Below are 20,507 nucleotides of genomic sequence, written 5' to 3'. Positions count from 1 at the left end.
TAGCGACCACAATATTGTGCAGTTTCACCTGTCTTTCACTAGGGGGACTTGTCAGGGAGTCACAAAAACATTGAACTTTAGGAAGGCAAAGTTTGACCAGCTTAGAGATGCCCTTAATCTGGTAGACTGGGACAATATCCTCAGAAATGAGAATACAGATAATAAATGGGAAATGTTTAAGAACATCCTAAATAGGCAGTGTAAGCGGTTTATACCTTGTGGGAATAAAAGGACTAGAAATAGGAAAAACCCAATGTGGCTAAACAAAGAAGTAAGACAGGCAATTAACAGTAAAAAGAAAGCATTTGCACTACTAAAGCAGGATGGCACCATTGAAGCTCTAAAAAACTATAGGGAGAAAAATACTTTATCTAAAAAACTAATTAAAGCTGCCAAAAAGGAAACAGAGAAGCACATTGCTAAGGAGAGTAAAACTAATCCCAAACTGTTCTTCAACTATATCAATAGTAAAAGAATAAAAACTGAAAATGTAGGCCCCTTAAAAAATAGTGAGGAAAGAATGGTTGTAGATGACGAGGAAAAAGCTAACATATTAAACACCTTCTTCTCCACGGTATTCACGGTGGAAAATGAAATGCTAGGTGAAATCCCAAGAAACAATGAAAACCCTATATTAAGGGTCACCAATCTAACCCAAGAAGAGGTGCGAAACCGGCTAAATAAGATTAAAATAGATAAATCTCTGGGTCCGGATGGCATACACCCACGAGTACTAAGAGAACTAAGTAATGTAATAGATAAACCATTATTTCTTATTTTTAGTGACTCTATAGCGACAGGGTCTGTTCCGCAGGACTGGCGCATAGCAAATGTGGTGCCAATATTCAAAAAGGGCTCTAAAAGTGAACCTGGAAATTATAGGCCAGTAAGTCTAACCTCTATTGTTGGTAAAATATTTGAAGGGTTTCTGAGGGATGTTATTCTGGATTATCTCAATGAGAATAACTGTTTAACTCCATATCAGCATGAGTTTATGAGAAATCGCTCCTGTCAAACCAATCTAATCAGTTTATATGAAGAGGTAAGCTATAGACTGGACCACGGTGAGTCATTGGACGTGGTCACAGGGAGGGAGTCAGGGAGTCACAAAAACATTGAACTTTAGGAAGGCAAAGTTTGAACAGCTTAGAGATGCCCTTAATCTGGTAGACTGGGACAATATCCTCAGAAATGAGAATACAGATAATAAATGGGAAATGTTTAAGAACATCCTAAATAGGCAGTGTAAGCGGTTTATACCTTGTGGGAATAAAAGGACTAGAAATAGGAAAAACCCAATGTGGCTAAACAAAGAAGTAAGACAGGCAATTAACAGTAAAAAGAAAGCATTTGCACTACTAAAGCAGGATGGCACCATTGAAGCTCTAAAAAACTATAGGGAGAAAAATACTTTATCTAAAAAACTAATTAAAGCTGCCAAAAAGGAAACAGAGAAGCACATTGCTAAGGAGAGTAAAGCTAATCCCAAACTGTTCTTCAACTATATCAATAGTAAAAGAATAAAAACTGAAAATGTAGGCCCCTTAAAAAATAGTGAGGAAAGAATGGTTGTAGATGACGAGGAAAAAGCTAACATATTAAACACCTTCTTCTCCACGGTATTCACGGTGGAAAATGAAATGCTAGGTGAAATCCCAAGAAACACTGAAAACCCTACATTAAGGGTCACCAATCTAACCCAAGAAGAGGTGCGAAACCGGCTAAATAAGATCAAAATAGATAAATCTCCGGGTCCGGATGGCATACACCCACGAGTACTAAGAGAACTAAGTAATGTAATAGATAAACCATTATTTCTTATTTTTAGGGACTCTATAGCGACAGGGTCTGTTCCGCAGGACTGGCGCATAGCAAATGTGGTGCCAATATTCAAAAAGGGCTCTAAAAGTGAACCTGGAAATTATAGGCCAGTAAGTCTAACCTCTATTGTTGGTAAAATATTTGAAGGGTTTCTGAGGGATGTTATTCTGGATTATCTCAATGAGAATAACTGTTTAACTCCATATCAGCATGGGTTTATGAGAAATCGCTCCTGTCAAACCAATCTAATCAGTTTTTATGAAGAGGTAAACTATAGACTGGACCACGGTGAGTCATTGGACGTGGTATATCTCGATTTTTCCAAAGCGTTTGATACCGTGCCGCACAAGAGGTTGGTACACAAAATGAGAATGCTTGGTCTGGGGGAAAATGTGTGTAAATGGGTTAGTAACTGGCTTAGTGATAGAAAGCAGAGGGTGGTTATAAATGGTATAGTCTCTAACTGGGTCGCTGTGGCCAGTGGGGTACCGCAGGGGTCGGTATTGGGACCTGTTCTCTTCAACATATTCATTAATGATCTGGTAGAAGGTTTACACAGTAAAATATCGATATTTGCAGATGATACAAAACTATGTAAAGCAGTTAATACAAGAGAAGATAGTATTCTGCTACAGATGGATCTGGATAAGTTGGAAACTTGGGCTGAAAGGTGGCAGATGAGGTTTAACAATGATAAATGTAAGGTTATACACATGGGAAGAGGGAATCAATATCACCATTACACACTGAACGGGAAACCACTGGGTAAATCTGACAGGGAGAAGGACTTGGGGATCCTAGTTAATGATAAACTTACCTGGAGCAGCCAGTGCCAGGCAGCAGCTGCCAAGGCAAACAGGATCATGGGGTGCATTAAAAGAGGTCTGGATACACATGATGAGAGCATTATACTGCCTCTGTACAAATCCCTAGTTAGACCGCACATGGAGTACTGTGTCCAGTTTTGGGCACCGGTGCTCAGGAAGGATATAATGGAACTAGAGAGAGTACAAAGGAGGGCAACAAAATTAATAAAGGGGATGGGAGAACTACAATACCCAGATAGATTAGCGAAATTAGGATTATTTAGTCTAGAAAAAAGACGACTGAGGGGCGATCTAATAACCATGTATAAGTATATAAGGGGACAATACAAATATCTCGCTGAGGATCTGTTTATACCAAGGAAGGTGACGGGCACAAGGGGGCATTCTTTGCGTCTGGAGGAGAGAAGGTTTTTCCACCAACATAGAAGAGGATTCTTTACTGTTAGGGCAGTGAGAATCTGGAATTGCTTGCCTGAGGAGGTGATGATGGCGAACTCAGTCGAGGGGTTCAAGAGAGGCCTGGATGTCTTCCTGGAGCAGAACAATATTGTATCATACAATTATTAGGTTCTGTAGAAGGACGTAGATCTGGGTATTTATTATGATGGAATATAGGCTGAACTGGATGGACAAATGTCTTTTTTCGGCCTTACTAACTATGTTACTATGTTACTATGTTACTATGTATATCTCGATTTTTCCAAAGCGTTTGATACCGTGCCGCACAAGAGGTTGGTACACAAAATGAGAATGCTTGGTCTGGGGGAAAATGTGTGTAAATGGGTTAGTAACTGGCTTAGTGATAGAAAGCAGAGGGTGGTTATAAATGGTATAGTCTCTAACTGGGTCGCTGTGACCAGTGGGGTACCGCAGGGGTCAGTATTGGGACCTGTTCTCTTCAACATATTCATTAATGATCTGGTAGAAGGTTTACACAGTAAAATATCGATATTTGCAGATGATACAAAACTATGTAAAGCAGTTAATACAAGAGAAGATAGTATTCTGCTACAGATGGATCTGGATAAGTTGGAAACTTGGGCTGAAAGGTGGCAGATGAGGTTTAACAATGATAAATGTAAGGTTATACACATGGGAAGAGGGAATCAATATCACCATTACACACTGAACGGGAAACCACTGGGTAAATCTGACAGGGAGAAGGACTTGGGGATCCTAGTTAATGATAAACTTACCTGGAGCAGCCAGTGCCAGGCAGCAGCTGCCAAGGCAAACAGGATCATGGGGTGCATTAAAAGAGGTCTGGATACACATGATGAGAGCATTATACTGCCTCTGTACAAATCCCTAGTTAGACCGCACATGGAGTACTGTGTCCAGTTTTGGGCACCGGTGCTCAGGAAGGATATAATGGAACTAGAGAGAGTACAAAGGAGGGCAACAAAATTAATAAAGGGGATGGGAGAACTACAATACCCAGATAGATTAGCGAAATTAGGATTATTTAGTCTAGAAAAAAGACGACTGAGGGGCGATCTAATAACCATGTATAAGTATATAAGGGGACAATACAAATATCTCGCTGAGGATCTGTTTATACCAAGGAAGGTGACGGGCACAAGGGGGCATTCTTTGCGTCTGGAGGAGAGAAGGTTTTTCCACCAACATAGAAGAGGATTCTTTACTGTTAGGGCAGTGAGAATCTGGAATTGCTTGCCTGAGGAGGTGGTGATGGCGATCTCAGTCGAGGGGTTCAAGAGAGGCCTGGATGTCTTCCTGGAGCAGAACAATATTGTATCATACAATTATTAGGTTCTGTAGAAGGACGTAGATCTGGGTATTTATTATGATGGAATATAGGCTGAACTGGATGGACAAATGTCTTTTTTCGGCCTTACTAACTATGTTACTATGTTACTATGTATTGTCACACTTAGTGCGTATATATATTGATCTGCTGTTATTACCAGGTTCTGTCTACCCGTTCTGTGTTTATGTCTCACCATTTTGCCTGTTACAGCTTTTTTAAATGACCACGTCGTGGTCCTTTTTCTATTTAAGAAAGTGATTCTTTCACATCATTAATGTGTGGTGCCTTTGTTTCTAGGTGTTTACATCCTGATATTACCAATACCAGAAAAACCTGCACCGGAGCTATCAGTCTCCGTGTGTAATACTTGAGGCAACCGGGTGCTGCATCAGTACCACACGTATTTGTGCCTGGGAAGCAGCGGTACAGTTAGCGCTGCTCCCCGGCATCGGGTGCTGAAGATGACTCTCGTCATTCTCGTGCTGTGCTCAGCACTAGCAGGAGACAATATTGAGTTGTATTCAACTGATAACCGTGAAAGCAGATGACAGCTGATGGGACTCCTACCCCTATCAGCCTACACCTGCGCTATAAATAATAATATATATAAAAACAACTGATTTCTCCTGTATTTTTCATAACCAGCCAGTCAAAACTGACAGCTGCAGGCTGCAACCCTCAGATATCTACTCTCCTAGTGTATCCTCACCCACCCCCTGCAGACTGTGAGCCCTCGCGGGCAGGGTCCTCCCTCCTTATGTACTCGTGTGCCTTGTTATCTGCTCATGTTTAATGTATTTGTCTATATTTGCCCCGTATTCACATGTAAAGCGCCATGGAATAAATGGCGCTATAAAAATGTATAATATAATAATAATATCAGCTTCAGCATGGTTGGTTATCAAGAATAGAGGGGTCCCCATGCTATATTTCTCTGATTGCCCATGACGGCACCACGGAGAGAGGGGATCCGCCCACCAAGGACAGGAAACCTACGGATAAAAAGGCGGTACCACTCTCCTGCATCAGTTAGTTTCCTGTCCTTGATGGGAGACCTACGGACTTACCAGTCGTCGTTGGAATTCCGGGGCCAACCAGTCCGATTCAGGCAGCTGGGGTCCCTCTGCCTCGGCTAGGGTGGTGACCCGAAGCGCCACCGCTGGGAGCCAGTGGGCCGACAGGGTGTGCGGGGGAGGTGACAAGGAGTTCGCGGTCACCTCCCCAGGTAAGATGCAGCAGCGGCAACATCCAGGGGGGTCCCTCTGTAGTTGCGGGAGGTGCAGCGCGACCCTCCCTAAAACAAGCGCCCCCCGAGGAAGCAACTTCTGCGAAACGCGCGTCGGGGCCTCCTCTTCCACGCATGATTACAGCAGGTCGGTATGGTATTCACTTTCCTACAGCCTAGTCTTTCCTCCCCTTTCCTTGCTTGGGACTTCCCGGGTTCACATGCATTGCATGGTTTAGTGAGCCATTTAGGAGGGATCGGACAGCTTTGCTATACTACTGCTTTTGTAACAGCTGATATTTACCAGGTGGGGTTGATTCAATATGCACTATGTTCTTAATGTGACACCCTTACATTTGGTCATATATTTTTGTTACATTCCTGCCGCCTGCCTAGTACTTTAGAACTATAGCTTGTATTGTGACCATATTACACTTACTATTTATTATTATATAGGATATATGCTAACTATATATGGCCCTATGAGTTTTTCAGCTACTACCTGATGTGTTTGACATCACATTTGTACTTATACTTGTGTTTTTGTGCGTGGCACTAGGCTCGTCTCTGCTTTTAGCCTTTGCATCGTATATGTATGGTTTTTAAAGTTTATTTGTGTATTGTTGTTCATGATTGGTCTTTAATAAAGTTGTTACATTTTTTACTTTGAGCTCTTGTATCCATTTTTTCTTAGGTTTTTCCTCCCTAAAACAAGCATAAGTCTGCACGCTGCACCGCCATCGGGCGTGCAGAGTAACGTTCTATAGGGACTGCATAGGACCGGGGGCGCCGGTCAGCAGCGCCATATCTGCTTCCCGGGCGCCATCTTGAAAGTTCGGCGCATGCCCGGGATCTAAGCTGGTCTTGCGAGAGGCGCCGATGCGCTCGTGCGCCGGTATGCGCAGGCGCTGGCGGGGCTTCCGGCCGGGCGCTTGGTGCGCAGGCGCCGGCGGGGCTTCCGGCCGGGCGCCTGGTGCGCTCTGCGCAGGCGCCGGCGGGGCTCCGGCCGGGCGCTTGGCGCGGTCTGCGCAGGCGCCGGCGGGATGGCCGCTAGAATGCTTTTGGCACAGTGTATGACACAGAGTTACTGCGCAGGCGTTCAGAGCTCCTCTATGGGAGCGGTCGCTACTGCGCAGGTGCGGGGAGCGGCGGGAGGGTTCAAATAGTAGAATCCATATCCTCCCAGTGGCTCTGCAGTAATAAGCAGGAGCCTTAAGAGAATAGGAGCGCCAGCTCAGCCAAGTCTCAAGGCAGCATCCGCAGACCAGCAGCAGTATGAGCGACCCGGCATCACCTTTGCCCGAATCACCTCCACTTGTAGCATCGCCACAGCAGCAGCAGCAAAAAAGGCGACAGCAGAAAGGGCACCAGGACACCAGCAAAGAACGCCAAAGGTCTCAACACAGTAAGGAGTCCAGTACGGCGTCGGGGAGAAAGCCAGAGGCAGAGAACCCCCAACCGGTATTTATGGGTCCTGGAGGTGGTAAGTGGATCTTCGTGAATGTCAGAGACAGTAAGAGTGTTATTTGTCTCTTTTAGGGGAGGAAAAGCGTAGCTAAAACTAAGCACAAAAGTTGCGCCATCTGTAGAGAGGATCTTCCACCTACATGGGATAAGAGACTATGCAATACTTGCATTCAGCAGACTGTATCTGAAAATTTTCCAGGGTTTGCAACAGATCTTAAAAGCCTAATTAAAGAGCAAGTGGAGGACACCTTTAGGTCACTAAAAAGTGGGAAAAAAAGGAGAAAGACTAAACACAGGTCCCCATCTCCAGTCTCAAAATCCGAAAGTGATAGTGAGAGTTCAACGTCCTCCGTCTCCTCCGACTCATCTGCATCATCTACTTCTTCCTCAGGGGGACATAACTGTTTCCCTCTAGAGGATACTGATGGCCTCATAAAGGCGGTGAGAAGTACTATGGGGTTGGTAGACTCCCATCCTAAAAAAACAGTACAAGACATCATGTTTGGGGGCCTAGAACAGAAAAAGAGAAGAGCTTTTCCGCTTAACGAAGCAATCGCAGCCTTAATTAAGAAGGAATGGAAGAAGCCCATGAGGAAGACTCTCTTAACGCCAAAAAGGAAATACCCCTTTGAGGAAGAATCGTGCTCCTTTTGGGAAAAGGCCCCCAAATTAGATGTAGCAATTGCCAAAGCCTCAAAGAAATTCGCCCTCCCGTTTGAGGACATGGGGGTTCTAAAAGACCCCATGGACAAGAAGGCAGATGCCTTTCTCAAGGGTTCCTGGGAGGCAGCAGGAGGAGGCCTGAAGCCGGCAGTTGCAGCAGCATGTACTTCACGCTCGCTAATGATCTGGCTGAACCAACTAGAGGGTCAATTAAAGGGGAAAACTTCCCGGGACTCAATTCTGAACACATTACCCGTAATGAGAGGGGCCGCGGCTTTCCTAGCTGACGCCTCGGCCGACTCCATCAGGCTATCCGCCAGAGCAGCAGTGTTTGCTAATGCGGCCAGGCGCGCCCTCTGGCTTAAGAATTGGCCAGGCGACCTGCAGACGAAAACGAAACTGTGTACCATCCCTTGTGAAGGAGAGTTTCTGTTCAGGTCGACTCTAGATGACATCCTGGAAAAAGCAGGGGACAAGAAAAAGTCCTTCCCCTCTCTGGGTCTCCCCTCTTATAGGAAGCCCTTTCGGAACAAGAGGTTTTTCCGTAAGAACCCAGGGAGAGGCCAGGGGAAGTGGGAAGATAAGAAGAACAAGAATAAAGGATTCATCTTCAACAAAAACCTCAATGACAGCAAGAAACCTCCACAATGAAGGTTCGCCCCAGGTGGGAGGGAGATTATCTCTCTTTCTCCCAGCCTGGGAAAAGATTACCTCCAGTCAATGGATCTTAAACATCATAAAATCAGGACTGAGGTTAACATTCAAGAGGTACCCTCGTCCCTCTTTCAAGATAACATCTACAAGATCCTCGGCAGAAGAGCAGTTAACACTAGAGAACGAGATTGTGGGGTTAGTAAAAAAATGAGTACTCCTGGAAGTTCCCCCTCAAGAAAGAGGGCAAGAGTACTATTCCCCTCTATTCCTGAGAAAGAAACCAGATGGTTCCTTCAGGACTATTATCAATTTGAGGAACCTAAACAATTACCTAGAGGTTCAAGCATTCAAGATGGAAACGATAAAGTCATCAATCAAAATGCTGTTTCCTCAATGCTTCATGGTGGTCCTGGACCTGAAGGACGCATATTATCACGTCCCAATACACAAGGATCACCAAAGATTCCTCAGAATGGCAATCCACATCAAGGGAGTCCTAAGCCACTTCCAGTTCACAGCCCTACCATTTGGCCTAGCAATAGCCCCGAGGGTTTTTACAAAGCTGGTCGCGGAGGTAATGGCTTACCTCAGGGAAGAAAACACCCTGATCGTACCATATCTGGACGATTTTCTGGTGATGGGCTCCTCTCCGCAACATTGCAAGAATCAACTAGATTTAGTGATTCATTCTCTAAAAGACCTGGGCTGGCTAATAAACCTAGAGAAATCCAGATTGGTGCCTTCTCAGGTTCAGGAGTACCTAGGTCTCACTCTAGACTCCAGGGAAATGGAATGCCGGCTCCCAGAGAGCAAAATACAAAAGATAATGAGCTTAGCGTCAACAGTACAATCTCTCCCCTCTATAACTCTCCGTCAGGGCATGTCCCTGTTAGGCTCTATGACCTCTTGCATCCCTGCGGTCCAGTGGGCCCAACTACATTCAAGAGATCTCCAATGGCAGCTACTATCAGAGCAAATCCTCCTAGGAGAGCATTTAGACGGGCGGTTAACATTATCTCCTCGCACCAATCACTCTCTGACTTGGTGGACGTTGCAGGAAAATCTTTCCCAGGGAGTCCCATGGGTAATCCCGATATCAAAGGTCCTAACCACGGACGCAAGCCCCTCAGGGTGGGGGGCTCATCTGGACGACCTGGTAGCTCAGGGCATTTGGTCTCCTTCCCTTGCAAACAATTCCTCCAATATGAAGGAACTCCTGGCAGTAAAATTTGCCCTTCAAGAATTCTCGGGAGTCCTTCAATCTCACCATGTAAGGGTGATGTCGGACAATCGGGTGGTAGTGTCTTACATAAACCATCAGGGGGGTACCCGTTCCAAAAGCCTAATGGAAGTGGCCAACTCGATCCTTCAATTAGCCGAGAACAACCTTCTATCCCTGACAAGCCTACACATAAAGGGGGTAGACAATTACAAGGCAGACTTCCTCAGTCGATCCAGCCTAAAACAGGGTGAATGGGAACTAAATCCAGAGATATTTACCCAGATCACGCAAAAATGGGGTGTTCCCAAAATAGATCTCTTCGCGAGCCATTTAAACAAAAAAGTAGCCTCCTTTTGCTCCCTATCTCCCCTCCCCTGGGGAACCCAGTAGCTGTGGACGCGTTCCTGATTCCTTGGGGTCTCCATCTGGTCTATGCCTTTCCTCCCCTCATTCTGATTCCAGCAGTGCTGAGGAAGATTCGGGAGGACGGGGCGCTAGTCATTTTAATTGCCCCGTTCTGGCCGAAGAGACCTTGGTTCTCATGGATGAGGAAGATGTCAATATCCGACCCTTGGGTATTACCAGACCTCCAGGATCTGTTGTCACAGGGCCCAATCTGTCATCCACGAGTCAAGAACTTGCACTTGACAGCCTGGCTCTTGAGAGGAAAATATTAGAAAGCAGAGGGTTCTCTTCGGGGTTAATCTCAACTCTGTTAAAAAGTAGGAAGCCGGTTACAACAAAACAGTACGGCAAAATATGGAAAAAGTTTCTGTCCTTTTCAGGTGCAAAAATAGGGAAAGAGATCCCCCTTAATTCCATATTAGAGTTCCTACAAAACGGGTTGGATATGGGTTTAGCCACCAGTACCCTAAAAGTTCACGTGGCAGCATTAGGAGCCCTATTTAATTTTGACTTAGCTTCAAATAGGTGGGTCTCTAGATTCATTAAGGCAGCAGGAAGATCAAGGCCTCTGCCAGTAAAAGTGGTTCCTCAATGGGACTTAAACTTGGTCCCTAAAGCCCTGACTAGTCCTCCATTCGAACCATTACATGAATCTACAATAAAAACGCTATCTCTCAAAACAGCTCTATTAGTCGCCCTCACTTCTGCCCGTAGGGTCAGCGACTTACAGGCTCTTTCAGCCAACCCTCCTCACACACAATTTCTAGAGGACAGGGTTGTTCTAAAAACAGACCCAGCATATCTCCCGAAAGTGGCTTCAAAATTTCACATGTCTCAAGAGATATCTCTTCCCTCCTTCTGCCCCAACCCTAAGAACAAGGAGGAACAAACGCTACATACACTAGATGTAAGAAGATGTCTCTTACACTACCTAGAAGTCACTAGAGAGAGTAGGGAGGATTCCTCTCTGTTTGTGTGTTTCCAGGGTCCCCGGAAGGGGAAAAAAGCATCTAAAGCCACCATAGCAAGATGGATCACAGACGCTATCAGTCTATCATATTCAGCAAGTGGGATGTCCGTTCCCGGGGAGGTTAAGGCTCACTCAACGAGGGCAGTAGCAACTTCCTGGGCGGAGAAGGCCGGAGCTTCCATAGACCAGATATGTAGAGCTGCTACCTGGTCCTCACCATCCACATTCTATAGGCACTATAGATTGGACCTAATCTCCTCTTCAGACCTTACTTTTGGTAAAAAGGTTCTGGAGGCGGTGGTCCCCCCCCTGAATGTACTATCTATGCAATTCTCTCCGTGGTGCCGTCATGGGCGATCAGAGAAAAATATAGTTCTTACCGATAACGGTATTTCTCTGAGCCCATGACGGCACCCGTACATTCCCTCCCTTCACTTATGGGTGCACACATTGAAATAGTGCCATAGTCCATTTATAATTTAAAGTCACGCGGTATCTTGTTATGCTAAACAGTTAAAATTTTACAAATGTCTTAAGTAGTCTCCCATCGTTTTCTATGTAAACAACTGATGCAGGAGAGTGGTACCGCCTTTTTATCCGTAGGTTTCCTGTCCTTGGTGGGCGGATCCCCTCTCTCCGTGGTGCCGTCATGGGCTCAGAGAAATACCGTTATCGGTAAGAACTATATTTTTTTCACCCATTAGTGACATTCAAAATTTAAAAATTGACCAGTGTCTCTTTATGTGGTAATAACTCTAAAAGGCTTTGACAGATTCCAGTAACTTTGAGATTGTTTTTTCGTGACACATTATACTTTATGATAATGGTAAATTTAGGCTGATATGTTTTGTGTTTATAAAAAATATCAGAAATTTGACAAAAATGTAAAAAAATTAGCAGTTTTCAAACTTTGAATAATTAGCCCTTTAATGCAGATAAAAAAACATACAAAAATATTGAAGGATAGCGGCGCTGTTACGTTTGACAGGGGTGGACTGCAGCAGGTGGACCCTTATATCACTTATAGGGTGAAAGGCTAAAAAGATAACAAATATACACAATAAGTGCATACACACCTGCGCAATGTCCTACGTTGCTTTTAAGTAATCACACTACCGATATGACATTTACCTGCTCGATGAAGTATGTTGGATGATTTTGATGGTGGCACAAATCAAATCAGGGATAATATACGGTAAATGAATTAACTAAAAGAAAAAAGTGAGGATATATATTAGATATGGATACTAAAATAATCTGTATAGGAACGCTACTATATTTACACACATTGATAGCGTTGTTCTGCAATCAAGAGCTGGATTGCTCGAATTCAGGGCACTTGTCTTTGCAAAAAAATGCAATCTGTACTTAGCATGAGATAGTGCACACTTCCCAGATCATGAGCTGCTTCATGTAGTTCAATGGGTTAATGTGGAATACACAGAGCTTCAGACAGCGTTATAGTGATGACTCAGAAAACAGTCTGGCATGCGGCACAGCTGCTGATCGCTGTTTAGTGCTGGTACGAAGTATGGAATGCAGGAGTCTCAGTCAGTGCTGAGGAAGCAGTTAAGCAGACGGTAAAGTATATGAGATAGAGCTACTTAGCTGAAAAGTTGCTGCTTCTTCCTTGTTCCTTTCGGTAGCTGTGTGTGGGAGTCTTCAGCACACGCTGTCCCGGCCGGTGACAGGCGTGTGCATAACTCAGAGATGAACGCCGGGAGTAGTGAAAGACCTGCAGGAGGACCTTCGGTATCCGGGTAACTGAATCACGTGATCACCAGTCACGTGATGCTTCTCTCTTGAGGTACGGAGCGTGGTGGGAGCCAATAACCTCGCGTTTTGGAATTTCTACGGATTCCTTCCTCAGGGTACCACCATCAAAATCATCCAACATACTTCATCGAGCAGGTAAATGTCATATTGGTAGTGTGATTACTTAAAAGCAACGTAGGACATTGCGCAGGTGTGTATGCACTTATTGTGTATATTTGTTATCTTTAATGCAGATAGTCATACCACAGAAAAACATTAATAAATAACATTTCCCACATGTCGGCTTTAATATCATCATCATTTGTAAAATGTTCTTTTATTTTGTTAGCATTTTAGGAGATTTAAAAATGTAGCAAACCTATCCAGGTTTGAAGTGACTTTAGGGGGTCCTATGTATTGGAAAACTCCCAAAAGCGATACCATTTTAAAACAGCACCCCATACATATTAAAATTTGCGTAGATTATTGTGACGCCCAGGAGACCGGGGTACCCAGCACCGGACCAATGGGGTCTGTCTCTTGAGGGGGATGTCACGGGTGGCTTGACCCGGTGCTGTGGCCTCAGGCAATGCACAGTGTAAGGGGTATCATGAGGGAACAGGCACTTACTTGATCAGCAGCAGGTTCTCCCAGCGGTGACGATCCCGATCCTGGATAGATGGCTATTGTCCAAATGAAAGACTGAGGCACTGAAACGTTTAACCAGTTTACTTTAACATAAAAGGATTTACAACCAGTCCTGTCACCGGAGTCTGTATGGGAACTCTGAGTTACTTTGACCCTGCCGGGGTCTTCGCCTCTTATTGTACTCAATATCTGTGTGGCCCTGCTGCTGTATGTGAACTGGCTGCCGGCCCAATCTGTCCCCTCCGGGTCCTGGTTCGACGGGCAACCCGAGTCCTTTTATCGGTTTACCCCCTCTGGGAGTACCGCTGAACTCTGTGTCTGTTGCTGCGTCCGGCCCTAGTGAAGCTGATTTCACCTCACGTTTTTCCGGTTGCTGTATTATATATAATGAATACAGCCACGGATCCGGTATCCGTCTTTGCGCCTGTTCTGGGTAGTGATTAATGCTACCCGGTTCTCACAATGTCCCTTTTCTCTATCCCTCTTCTCCTCAGGCCGGTGATTTAGGCCTGGTAACAGTCACAGGGCTGTTAGAGATTCAACTGTATGACCTCTCACTATCAGCTCCTTAGCCCAACTGCCAGTTCTTCTCTCAGACCAGAATGGATCAAGGGGAGTCTCTGGAGCTCCCCCTTCTGGCCGGAGGTGGTAGTGCAGTCTTGCTATTTTAGTATTTGTACTTACTGTCAGTAACTATTTTTGTGGCAAATACCCCTAGGGGTGCCACATTATTAACCCTTCAGGTGATTTTCAATTTAATGCAAAGTGGCATGACAGAAATGAAAAAGTTGATTTTTACCACCTAAATGTCGCTGACTTTTTAGCAGGTCAGTGTAGCCGGCAGACTCTTATTTGCTCGTGAATTGCCATGACAAACATCAGCACCACATAATCACGATCTCAGGGTGCTGATGGGGATAAAGAGGGAGAAGCCACACTCTTAAATATATGATATAGTCATTAGTGACAGCAGCATCTAAGGGGTTAAACAGATACGGACGGTGCTAATGCTGATCGTGGCTGATGCAGTAAGTTTTCAGCTATAGTGTACAGCCGACAGCTGCTGGATTGTCGCCTGTATGGGAATGATAGTCTCATACCTCAGGTCAGTTAGAAGATGTATTGACGGTGATTAAGGGGTTAAATTATTTAAATGAGGGGCCATGGGTATTGACCCCCCACAGCCTAAAAGTAGCAGCCTGCAGCCTCTCAGAAAAGGCATTAAATGCGCTAATTCTGGAGCTTTGTCCAGCTCTTCCCACTTGCCCTTTAGCGATGGCAAGTGGGAGGCAGAATGAGAAAAATCAACAGCATGTGCAGAACTGGTTTTATTTATTTTTACGCTGTTCCTCATTCGGTGTAAGTGATTTGGCGACTTTATTCTTCGGGTCGGTGCGATTATAGCGATACCAGATTTATATCAGGTTTTTATGTTTGGCTTCTGTAACACTAAGGCTGGTTTCACGTTTGCGTTTTTTGCCGCAGCGTTTGTACCGCATGCGTTTTTTTTGTTCGCGTTTTGCCGCGTTTGACGACGCATGCGTCTTTTTGTCGCTTGCGGCTTGGCGCGGAAATGCAACATGTAGTAATTTCTAGAGGCGTCTATTTGCTGCCAGGAAACGCATGCGTTCGATTGTGCACGGTTTGCGTTAAAAAAAACGCATTGCTGTCTATGTAAACGCATGCATTTTTAAGCACATGCGTTTGGTTGCGTTTTTGAACGCATGCGTTTCAATAGAGAAAAACAAGTCTAGACACTGATAAGCCACCCCCCCACCATCAAGGTGATAAAGGGATCCAAACCCTAAGCCACCATCAAGGTGATAAAGGGATCCAAGCCCTAGCCCTAACCCTAATGGGAAAATGGAAATAAATACATTTTTAAAATTTTTCCCTATCTAAGGAGTTGATGAAGGGGGTTTGATTTCTATTTATAGGGGGTTTTCTAGTGGATTTTTATGATTGGTAGCTGTCACACACTGAAAGACGCTTTTTATTCCAAAAAATATTTTTTGCGTTACCACATTTTGAGAGCTACAATTTTTCCATATTTTGGTCCACAGAGTCATGTGAGGTCTTGTTTTTTGCAGGACGAGTTGACATTTTTATTGGTAACATTTTCGGGCACGTGACATTTTTGATTGCTTTTTATTCTGATTTTTGTGAAGCAGAATGAACACGCACTCTGTAGCCCCATTGGCGGTGTCTGGATCTTGATTTTTCTCTTGTGTAATTTCTCATCATGCATACCAAAAGCGCAATCGCAGGAAAAAACGCATGTAAACGCGTAAAAACACGGCTTTTTTTAACCGCATGCGACAACGCATGCGTCTAAAAAACGCAGCGTTTGTACGCGTTTACATGCGTTTTTTTCACCACTTGCGGATGCGTTTTAAACGCTGCGGATTTAAACGCAAATGTGAAACTAGCCTAAAAGAAGCATTTTATTACAAATACTAGTTTTTGCATCCCCATATTTAGACATTTTCCATGTTTCAGCCGACAGTCATTTGATGGCTTGATTTTTTGTGGAACGAGTTGATGTTTTATTGGTACCATTTTTGAGCACATAACTTTTTTTGATCGCTTTCAATTCCGATTTTTGAATTCTGTTCCGCAGGTGGTAAAATTGATAAGGCAGCTTTATTCTGGTCAGTATGATTACAGCGTTTACATTTACCCTATTTTTCACTTTGTAAGGCCGGTTTCACACGTCAGTGGCTCCGGTACGTGAGGTGACCGTTTCCTCATGTACCGGAGACACTGACTCACGTAGACACATTGAAATCAATGTGTCTCTGCACATGTCAGTGTTTTCACGGACCGTGTGTCCGTGTGCAAAACACGGAGACATGTCAGTGTTCGTGGGAGCGCACGGATTACACGGACCCATTAAAGTCAGTGGGTCCGTGTAAAACACGTACCGCACACGGACGCTGTCCGTGTGCAGTCCGTGTCCCGTGCAGGAGACAGCGCTACAGTAAGCGCTGTCCCCCCAGCGTTGTGCTGAAGCCGCCATTCATATCTTTCCAGCAGCGTTTGCTGGAGAGAAGATATGAAAAATCCTTTTTATTTTTCGTGTTTAACCCCTTCATGACCCAGCCTATTTTGATCTTAAAGACCTTGCCGTTTTTTGCAATTCTGACCAGTGTCCCTTTATGAGGTAATAACTCAGGAACGCTTCAACGGATCCTAGCGGTTCTGAGATTGTTTTTTCGTGACATATTGGGCTTCATGTTAGTGGTAAATTTAGGTCAATAAATTCTGCGTTTATTTGTGATAAAAACGGAAATTTGGCGAAAATTTCGCAATTTTCACATTTTGAATTTTTGTTCTGTTAAACCAGAGAGTTATGTGACACAAAATAGTTAATAAATAACATTTCCCACATGTATACTTTACATCAGCACAATTTTGGAAACATTTTTTTTTGCTAGGAAGTTATAAGGGTTAAAATTTGACCAGCGATTTCTCATTTTTACAACGAAATTTACAAAACCATTTTTTTTAGGGACCACCTCACATTTGAAGTCAGTTTGAGGGGTCTATATGGCTGAAAATACCCAAAAGTGACACCATTCTAAAAAATGCACCCCTCAAGGTACTCAAAACCACATTCAAGAAGTTTATTAACCCTTCAGGTACTTCACAGCAGCAGAAGCAACATGGAAGGAAAAAATGAACATTTAACTTTTTAGTCACAAAAATTATCTTTTAGCAACAATTTTTTTATTTTCCCAATGGTAAAAGGAGAAACTGAACCACAAAAGTTGTTGTCCAATTTGTCCTGAGTACGCTGATACCTCATATGTGGGGGTAAACCACTGTTTGGGCGCACGGCGGGGCTTGGAAGGGAAGGAGCGCCATTTCACTTTTTGATTGAAAAATTGGCTCCTCTCTTTAGCGGACACCATGTCACGTTTGGAGAGCCCCCGCGTGCCTAAAAATTGGAGCTCCCCCACAAGTGACCCCATTTTGGAAACTAGACGCCCCAAGGAACTTATTTAGGTGCATAGTGAGCACTTTGACCCCCCAGGTGCTTCACAAATTGATCCGTAAAAATGAAAAAGTACTTTTTTTTCACACAAAATTTCTTTTAGCCTCAATTTTTTCATTTTCACATGGGCAACAGGATAAAATGGATCCTAAAATTTGTTGGGCAACTTCTCCTGAGTACACCAATACCTCACATGTGGGGGTAAACCACTGTTTGGGCACATGGTAAAGCTCGGAAGGGAAGGAGCGCCATTTGACTTTTTGAATGAAAAATTATCTCCATCGTTAGTGGACACCATGTCGCGTTTGGAGAGCCCCTGTGTGCCTAAACTTTGGCGCTCCCCCACAAGTGACGCCATTTTGGAAACTGGACCCCCCAAGGAACTTATCTAGATGCCTAGTGAGCACTTTAAACCCTCAGGTGCTTCACAAATTGATCTGTAAAAATGAAAAAGTACTTTTTTTTTCACAAAAAAAATTCTTTTCGCCTCAATTTTTTCATTTTCACATGGGCAATAGGATAAAATGGATCATAAAATTTGTTGGACAATTTCTCCCGAGTACGCCGATACCTCATATGTGGGGGTAAACCACTGTTTGGGCACACAGCAGGGCTCGGAAGGGAAGGCGCGCCATTTGACTTTTTGAATGGAAAATTAGCTCCAATTGTTAGCGGACACCATGTCGCGTTTAGAGAGCCCCTGTGTGCCTAAACATTGGAGCTCCCCCACAAGTGACCCCATTTTGGAAACTAGACCCCCCAAGGAACTTATCTAGATGCATATTGAGCACTTTAAACCCCCAGGTGCTTCACAGAAGTTTATAACGCAGAGCCATGAAAATAAAAAATAATTTTTCTTTCCTCAAAAATGATTTTTTAGCCTGGAATTTCCTATTTTGCCAAGGGTAATAGGAGAAATTGGACCCCAAATGTTGTTGTCCAGTTTGTCCTGAGTACGCCGATACCCCATATGTGGGGGTAAACCACTGTTTGGGCGCACGGCAGGGCTCGGAAGGGAAGGCACGCCATTTGGCTTTTTAAATGGAAAATTAGCTCCAATCATTAGCGGACACCATGTCACGTTTGGAGAGCCCCTGTGTGCCTAAACATTGGAGATCCCCCACAAATGACCCCATTTTGGAAACTAGACCCCCAAAGGAACTAATCTAGATGTGTGGTGAGGACTTTGAACCCCCAAGTGCTTCACAGAAGTTTATAACGCAGAGCCATGAAAATAAAAAAAAAAAATTATTTTCTCAAAAATGATCTTTTAGCCTGCAATTTTTTATTTTCCCAAGGGTAACAGGATAAATTTGACCCCAAAAGTTGTTGTCCAGTTTATCCTGAGTACGCTGATACCCCATATGTGGGGGTAAACCACTGTTTGGGCACATGCCGGGGCTCGGAAGTGAAGTAGTGACGTTTTGAAATGCAGACTTTGATGGAATGCTCTGCGGGCGTCACGTTGCGTTTGCAGAGCCCCTGATGTGGCTAAACAGTAGAAACCTCCCACAAGTGACCCCATTTTGGAAACTAGACCCCGAAAGGAACTTATCTAGATGTGTGGTGAGCCCTTTGAACCCTCAAGTGCTTCATAGAAGTTTATAATGCAGAGCCGTGAAAATAATAAATACATTTTCTTTCCTCAAAAATAATTATTTAGCCCAGAATTTTTTATTTTCCCAAGGGTTACAGGAGAAATTGGACCCCAAAAGTTGTTGTCCAGTTTCTCCTGAGTACGCTGATACCCCATGTGTGGGGGTAAACCACTGTTTTGGCACACGTCGGGGCTCAGAAGGGAAGTAGTGACTTTTGAAATGCAGTCTTTGATGGAATGGTCTGCGGGCGTCACGTTGCGTTTGCAGAGCCCCTGGTGTGCCTAAACAGTAGAAACCCCCCCCCAAAAGTGACCCCATTTTAGAAACTAGACCCCCCAAGGAACTTATCTAGATATGTGGTGAGCACTTTGAACCCCCAAGTGCTTCACAGACGTTTACAACGCAGAGCCGTGAAAATAAAAAATCATTTTTCTTTCCTCAAAAATGATGTTTTAGCAAGCATTTTTTTATTTTCACAAGGGTAACAGGAGAATTTGGACCCCAGTAATTGTTGCGCGGTATATCCTGAGTATGCTGGTACCCCATATGTGGGGGTAAACCACTGTTTGGGCACACGTCGGGGCTCGGAATTGAGGAAGCACCATTTGACTTTTTGAATACAAGATTGGCTGGAATCAATGGTGGCGCCATGTTGCGTTTGGAGACCCCTGATGTGCCTAAACAGTGGTAACCCCTCAATTCTACCTCCAACACTAACCCCCCCACACCCCTAACCCTAATCCCAACTGTAGCCACAACCCTAATTCCAACCCTAACCCCAACACAACCCTAACCCCAACACACCCCTAACCCTAACCACAACCCTAATTCCAACCCTAACCCTAAGGCTATGTGCCCACGTTGCGGATTCGTGTGAGATTTTTCAGCATCATTTTTGAAAAATCCGCGGGTAAAAGGCACTGCGTTTTACCTGCGGATTTTCCGCGGATTTCCAGTGTTTTTTGTGCGGATTTCACCTGCGGATTCCTATTGAGGAACAGGTGTAAAACGCTGCGGAATCCGCACAAAGAATTGACATGCTGCGGAAAATACAACGCAGCGTTTCCGCGCGGTATTTTCCGCACCATGGGCACAGCGGATTTGATTTTCCGTAGGTTTACATGGAACTGTAAACCTGATGGAACACTGCTGCGAATCCGCAGCGGCCAATCCGCTGCGGATCCGCAGCCAAATCCGCACCGTGTGCACATAGCCTAATTCTAAAGGTATGTGCACACGCTGTGGAAAACGCTGCGGATCCGCAGCAGTTTCCCATGAGTTTACAGTTCAATGTAAACCTATGGGAAACAAAAATCGCTGTACACATGCTGCAGAAAAACTGCACGGAAACGCAGCGGTTTACATTCTGCAGCATGTCACTTTCTGCGGATTCCGCGGCGGTTTTACAACTGCTCCAATAGAAAATCGCAGTTGTAAAACCGCAGTGAAATGCGCAGAAAAAACGCGGTAAATCCGCCATAAAT

The 20,507-nt window shown here is 44.5% G+C and overlaps 2 protein-coding genes across 3 annotated transcripts in view; one reads left to right on the top strand and one right to left on the bottom strand.

Moving 5' to 3' along the window:
- SRFBP1 (serum response factor binding protein 1) overlaps window positions 1-12,784 on the bottom strand; it is a 139,610-nt gene extending 126,826 nt beyond the window's left edge. For both annotated transcript variants that reach the window (XM_069753482.1, XM_069753497.1), the window contains exon 1: window positions 12,157-12,784. The gene's annotated coding sequence lies outside the window, so the exon portion shown is untranslated. The remainder of the gene's footprint in view (window positions 1-12,156) is intronic.
- Window positions 1-20,507, top strand: part of LOC138665751 (uncharacterized) — a 57,082-nt gene that overhangs the window by 2,764 nt on the left and 33,811 nt on the right. The window lies entirely within an intron of this gene.

This window comes from Ranitomeya imitator, chromosome 1 (assembly GCF_032444005.1).
Source record: "Ranitomeya imitator isolate aRanImi1 chromosome 1, aRanImi1.pri, whole genome shotgun sequence".
In the NCBI taxonomy this organism is placed as follows: Eukaryota; Metazoa; Chordata; class Amphibia; order Anura; family Dendrobatidae; genus Ranitomeya; species Ranitomeya imitator.
Note: the sequence above shows the minus strand (reverse complement) of the source record. Positions and strands in the feature narration are given on the sequence as shown.